The sequence below is a fragment of the Mercenaria mercenaria genome, chromosome 15 (genome assembly GCF_021730395.1).
Source record: "Mercenaria mercenaria strain notata chromosome 15, MADL_Memer_1, whole genome shotgun sequence".
NCBI lineage: Eukaryota > Metazoa > Mollusca > Bivalvia > Venerida > Veneridae > Mercenaria > Mercenaria mercenaria.
This window is the reverse complement of record NC_069375.1, coordinates 25,278,379-25,285,110: the sequence shown is the minus strand read 5'-3', so window position 1 is coordinate 25,285,110 and position 6,732 is coordinate 25,278,379.

The window sequence follows — 6,732 nt, the reverse complement described above, 5'->3', positions numbered from 1 at the left end:
GTTGAGACGTTAAAGTCGCTAGGATCGGTTATTGTAACAATGTTGAATAAAAGGTTTTATAATTCACTGTAGTTTCTTAAATACTACCTCTGTCATTTTACAATCTCAAGACAATGGTCTTTAAGTCAAGATCACCTGGGATAGCTCTGTATCCTCACCCCCAAACATTTTGTTGTTACTCGATATTGTGTCTTAGTATCTCCTTAAACACCTGTCCCTTAAACTCTTCCATTGCAGCCATTATACCCACTCATTCCCCCATTCAGCTGGAAAGTGAAAGTTAATTGTGTGGTGAATATTTTAGCTATTGCTACTTTAATGTATTACTGTATATGGGACCTCTGTGGCCAAGTGGTTAAGGTCGCTGTCTTTGAATCACATGCCCCTCACCAGTGTGGGTTCGAGCCTCACTGGAGGCGTTGAATTCTTCTTGGGAGGAAGCCATTCTAGCTGGCGTACAAAAGGTCAATGGTTCTACCCAGGGCCAGCCTGTGATGAAATAATGCACGGATATGCACCCGGGGTCTTCCTTCATCATCAAAGCTGAAATGTGGCCATATGACCTATTATTGTGTTTGTGTGAGTTAAACTCAAGGAAACAAACAAATGTTGCTCCATACTGGTTTTTATGATAATGCCCACCATCCAATATATATATCAAAACTCAAGCAATTTCATTTCTTCTACAATCCTTATATTTTTTTGCCCCCGAAGGGAGGCATATTAATTTTAAACTGTCCTTCCGTTCGTTCGTTAGTTCGTCACAACGTTAACTTTTTGCATGAAGACACTTTACTTGCGAACCACTGCACCCAGGACCTTCAAACTTCACATGTTGATAGTACTTATTGAGTACACCACCCCTACTGTCTTTGGGGTCACCAGGTCAAAGGTCAAGGTCACAGGGGCCAACGTTAACATTTTGCATGAAGGCACTATGCCCACCATCCAATATATATATCAAAACTCAAGCAGTTTCATTTCTTCTACAATCCTTATATTTTTATGCCCCTGAAGGGAGGCATATTAATTTTCAACTGTCCTTCCGTTCGTTCATTAGTTCGTCACAACGTTAACTTTTTGCATGAAGGCACTTTACTCGCGAACCACTGCACCCAGGACCTTCAAACTTCACATGCTGATAGTACTTATTGAGTACACCACCCCTACTGTCTTTGGGGTCACCAGGTCAAAGGTCAAGGTCACAGGGGCCAATGTTAACATTTTGCATGAAGGCATTACACTCGCAAACCACTGCACCCAGGACCTTCAAACTTCACAGGCTGATAGTACTTATTGAGTGCACCACCCCTACTGACCTTGGGGTTACCAGGTCAAAGGTCAAGGTCACAGGGGCCAACGTTAACTTTTTGCATGAAGGCACTTTACTCGGGAACCACTGCACCCAGGACCTTCAAACTTCACATGCTGATAGTACTTACTGAGTACAGCACCCGTACTGACTTTGGGGTCACCAGATCAAAGGTCAAGGTCACAGGGGCCAACATTAACTTTTTGCACAGGGGCGTCGGAAGGTGTTTGATATTGGGGCCGCGAGGGCGAGGGGGTGGTAGGTACGGGAGAGGACCTCCCCCTGAAATTTTTTTAAAACAGGATCATAAATGGCGAGTTCTGATGCATTTAAGGGTACTGAATCGCATCTCAAGTCTCCAGTATTTTCTTACTATTTACATGACTATAAGCAAAATAAAGCTTAATAAACTCTTTTAATTAATAATGTATAACGCAATACAAAGAATGCATGTATGTTTTTTTTGTATTTAATGTATTGAACAATAATCATTCAAGTTACATTCATTTCTTATTTTTGTTTGAAATATCATTTTTTGAGTAAAACCAATTTATGTAATTAATTCCTTACATCTTAGCGGTGTGATAAATCCTAACACTTACCTCTTTTATTAATAAAACATGATTATTATTTTTCTGAATTTTATAAGTAATACCTTAGATCTTTCGGCTAGTATAAGCTCTAAACGTTATTTTTGACTAAAGACATGCAATTAACAAACATGCTGATTGTTATTCATGCGTATATTATGTCAATCACAGCTACTGTTTATGACTCCATTAAACCCCGATCGTGTCACGCACCACGTAACCACTATCTGACAGCGTGTATTGTTTAAAACGCGAAGCAAATTATAACATACTATACAAATATTGGTGTCCCCGCGACCTTGATTCCACTATAATGTACAAAAAATCGTTTTTGGGCAATTTATTGGGGCCCGCCGGATCCCCAGGCCCGCCCGCGCGCCCACTTCAGACGCCACACTGTTTGCATGAAGGCACTTTACTCGCGAACCACTGCACCCAGGACCTTCAAACTTCACATGCTGATAGTGCTTACTGAGTACAGCACCCCTACTGACTTTGGGGTCACCAGATCAAAGGTCAAGGTCACAGGGGCCAACATTAACTTTTTGCATGAAGGCACTTTACTCGCGAACCACTGCACCCAGGACCTTCAAACTTCACATGCTGATAGTGCTTACTGAGTACAGCACCCCTACTGACTTTGGGGTCACCAGATCAAAGGTCAAGGTCACAGGGGCCAACATTAACTTTTTGCATGAAGGCACTTTACTCGCGAACCACTTCACTCAGGACCTTCAAACTTCAGTGGTGATAGTACTTATTGAGTACACCACCCCTACTGACATTGGGGTCATCAGGTCAAAGGTCAAGGTCACAGGGGCCAACGTTAACTTTTTGCATGAAGGCACTTTACTCACGAACCACTTCATCCTGGACCTTCAAACTTCACAATGCTGATAGTACTTATTGAGTACAGCACCCCTACTGACTTTGGGGTCACCAGGTCAAAGGTCAAGGTCACAGGGGCCAACGTTAACTTTTTGCATGAAGGCACTTTACTCGCGAACCACTGCACCCTGGACCTTCAAACTTCACGTGCTGATAGTACTTATTGAGTACACCATCCCTACTGACTTTGGGGTCACCAGGTCAAAGGTCAAGGTGCTGCGGGGGCATTTGTCACCATTAGTGACAGCTCTTGTTTAGAATAAGAATACCTATGAGGTCTCATACAATTTTTAATATGTGGAAGTTTAGACCAGAAGTTCTAGAGTTATATGTCCTTGGTTTATCAAAACATGATATTTGCAGACTTCATTCGAAAGGGACAGACCTGCATTTTAAGTTGTTTTTGAGAAGGTAAAGTGTTCCCGTGTTGTTTGCAAGTGGTGAAATTTCAGTAACAATGACCAATCACAAAGGTCTAAGTTATCTTGAGGAAAAGGACATATAAATTACTAATCAACGTGCGAAAAAGACGTGTTTGCAATGAAAACACCATTTTGCATAAATTACATAGTTTCAAGTGCTTGTTAAAGTAAAATGCAATAAATGAAGCTTTTTGGAATTCTTTTAAATCATATTCATGCATCGGATCGGTGTGGTTGTAAAAATAGTTTTTGCATAATTATACATCTTTTTGACGCTGTTTTTTTCAAATTGTATACAGTCAACATTGTATATAAAGACCGCTCAAGGTGTACATGCTAAAAATGGTCTCTTTATGATTGGAATGGTTTATTTGATTTCATCAGGTAAGCGAAAAATATTTTAACCGTAAAAATTACAGCTTCCACTGTTAAAAGGGTTATTTGCATTCAGTCAGGTGCAAAACGTACTTGCTAATTACACAGGTGAAGAAATGCCCGGTGGAAATTTGGTACCTGGTTGCTTAATAGATACTTTTGCCAAATATTTTACCTGCCAGGACTACACTTATGTGGTGGCTAGTCGTTTGATAAAAAAGCTGTTTAATGGAATGAATTTATGTACTGAAAACGTTCGGGAGGGATTTTGACTGGTCGTTTAATAAAAAAATGCTTAACAGAGGTGGTCGCAAGTACGATGTCAACTGTACTTCTATTTGCAGACAGGCTGTTTTCGAATTTTTGTTTTTTGTGTCTCCTGAAAAATTGGCATTTTGCAGGTATGTCCTTTTCGACTGAGGCCGACAAATTATATTTCACTTGCTTTTACACTATAGCTCCATCATTTCTTTGCAGATCCTGATTACATTTAGAAAGAATGTTTATACCAATATTATTTCACTAAGAGTAAGATAAGATAGTGGAACTAACAACCAACACAGATTAAAATTTACAGATTTATTAAAATGACCGACGTTTCGACTCTTCACGAGTCTTCATCAGGGTGAACAAATAACAGAAACAAATCTACTAAGGTACAAAAATTCGGGAGCAATTGTCACGTGATGTATGTCTAAAAATAGAATTGTAAATATTGTCCTAGGGAGCAGTTGTTATTTAGTGTTAGTGAAAATTGTTATCGAAATCGTAGTTGATAATTAACAGTTCTTTTCAAAAATGCCATATATTGAATAAATACTTATTTGAATGTCTCGTAATGTTGTTCTTTCGTCTTGGCACACAGTGTCTATACTTGTGTTGCTGGTGGATGGTGAGGGGTCTGTTGATCGGATGGGTGATTCTGGTAATGGAGACAGTAACATTGGTCTTCTCATTTTGTGTAGGATTTTTTTAACTGATGTTGTTTTGGGTGTAGATTCTACCTTCAGCCAAGGTTTGCTTCCTGGAACTGTTCTAAATTTTGGTGTAGCTTCAAATGGCGGTGTCCATGGTTTAACTTTTTCTGCTGCTGGTTTAGGTTTAGTGTCCTCATATCTAGTTATGAAACGCGTCAATGGTGTGTAATGTTGTTCTGTTGAGTGTATTTTTAAGTGTTCTCTCCTGCTGAATGTGTTATCACAAGTGATGCATACATATTTAATTCTAAATTTTTCGTGCGTTTCGTAGTGTCGTCTGAAGTTGCCCAGGTATCCTTTGATGAATTTCTAGCATCTGTTGCATTGTCTTAAGGTTTTGTTGATTTCGGTAAATGCGTCATCGGGTAATTTCTTCTTTTCTAATTTGTTGTTGCTCATTTTAATTTATAATGTTGAGTCCTGCTGGAGTTCTTGTTTTGAATTTCGCTATTAATGTTTCTTCCGTTCGGAGTCTGATGTTGATGTTTTTTTGTGTAGTCAATAGTATCGTGATGTGGACGTCATTTGTGCTGTGGTTGTTTAACGTCAAATGGCGGGAGACTGGTTTTACATGATTTTCTGATCTTATGTCTGCAATATGGCCATAAAAACGTTCACGTATTGTGTTGCCAGTTTGGCCCACATATTGTATGCCGCATTTTTTGCATGTAATTAGGTAAATTGCGCTTGTTGTTGTGCAGTTATATGAGCCTTTTATGTGGAAGTAATCCCCCGTTGAATTGATTCGGATCTTGGTTCTGCTGGTTAGAAATTTGCATGTTATGCAGCCTTTGTTGCATGGGTGGGATCCTTGTCTTGAGTCCCTTGGTTTGATATCAGATTTGACCAATATATTTCTTAAGCTGGTTGGTTTGCGGTATACGGTGGTGATTGTATATTTGTTGAATATCGTAAGAGTCGGATCATTGTGGAGCAGATGGGTGTATTTAGTGATTATTCTGTTGCATTTAGGTTTTGAGGGTTATAGGTGATGATCAATGGTATGATTCCTTTCTTGATTTTATTGTCATCAGGCTTATTTTCATTGAGATTGATCTTGCTTGCTTTTTTGATTGCATTGTGGACCAACTGTTTCGGGTATCCTCATGCTGTTAGATTTTGCATTAGTTGTAGGCTGCATTGATGGAATGATTCGTCTGTACTACATATTCTGCGGATTCGTACAGCCTGACTGTAGGGGATGCTTTTCTTCTGGAGATTTGGATGAAAAGATCTATAATGGAGGTACATGTGTGCATCTGTTCGTTTGGTGAATAGTGTTGTTGATAATTTGCCGTCTTTGTCTTTGTTGATTGTTACATCCAAGAAGTTGGCGGTCTTTTCGCTGATGTCTGTGGTGAATTTTATCGAGTGATGATGTCTATTTAAGGCTGTAATGAAGGAACTTAATTCCTCTCTGGAGTGTGGCCAATATTATTTCAGTTAGATATGGTTATGGGCCAAATCATACCTGGGCTATAGTCTAGATTAAATTTTATGTACCCTTGATTTATAAAAAATAATGTATGTCAACGTTTAACTCTCCACAACTGTTTTAACACTGTTTAAATAGAAAACGTAATGGTCAGGTTGACTGATTTACTGAGAGATTTATGCCCGTGATTTAGCAAATATTGCTTTGTTTCATCACCAAATATAAGTACCACACAGTATTATGGCATTTTCATCTTTAACAGTATGTAAATGAACAATCAAAAGTCTTCTCGTTTCATTTTAAATATATACGAAAGTAGTCATAAGTTGGCTTGTTGGCACAGGGGATGAGTGGATGGCAATGTGCTCATTTTGTAGAGGTACTTTTGACAGCTCGAATCTTGCACCTGTCCAGTTTTTTTTTAAATTATGCATTACATACTTTGTGTAAGTTTGTTTCATTCAGTTTCTAATTCAGTCTTTTGTTGTTGTTTTTTGTGTAAAATCGGTGGTATTATATATCTTTAAGTTAAAGAAATAAAATTATTGTCAGTCAATGCTATTTAAAATGAAGTATAAGACTGTCATAAAATTGATGGAACTAACCAGTTGTACTTTTGAAAAAGTTGAAATTATAACTTACTTGCGTTGTCTCCATTGAACCTTAAGTTTACTGAAAAGTTATAAATTAAATACAGGTATTTTTATGCCCCCGAAGGGAGGCATATAGTTTT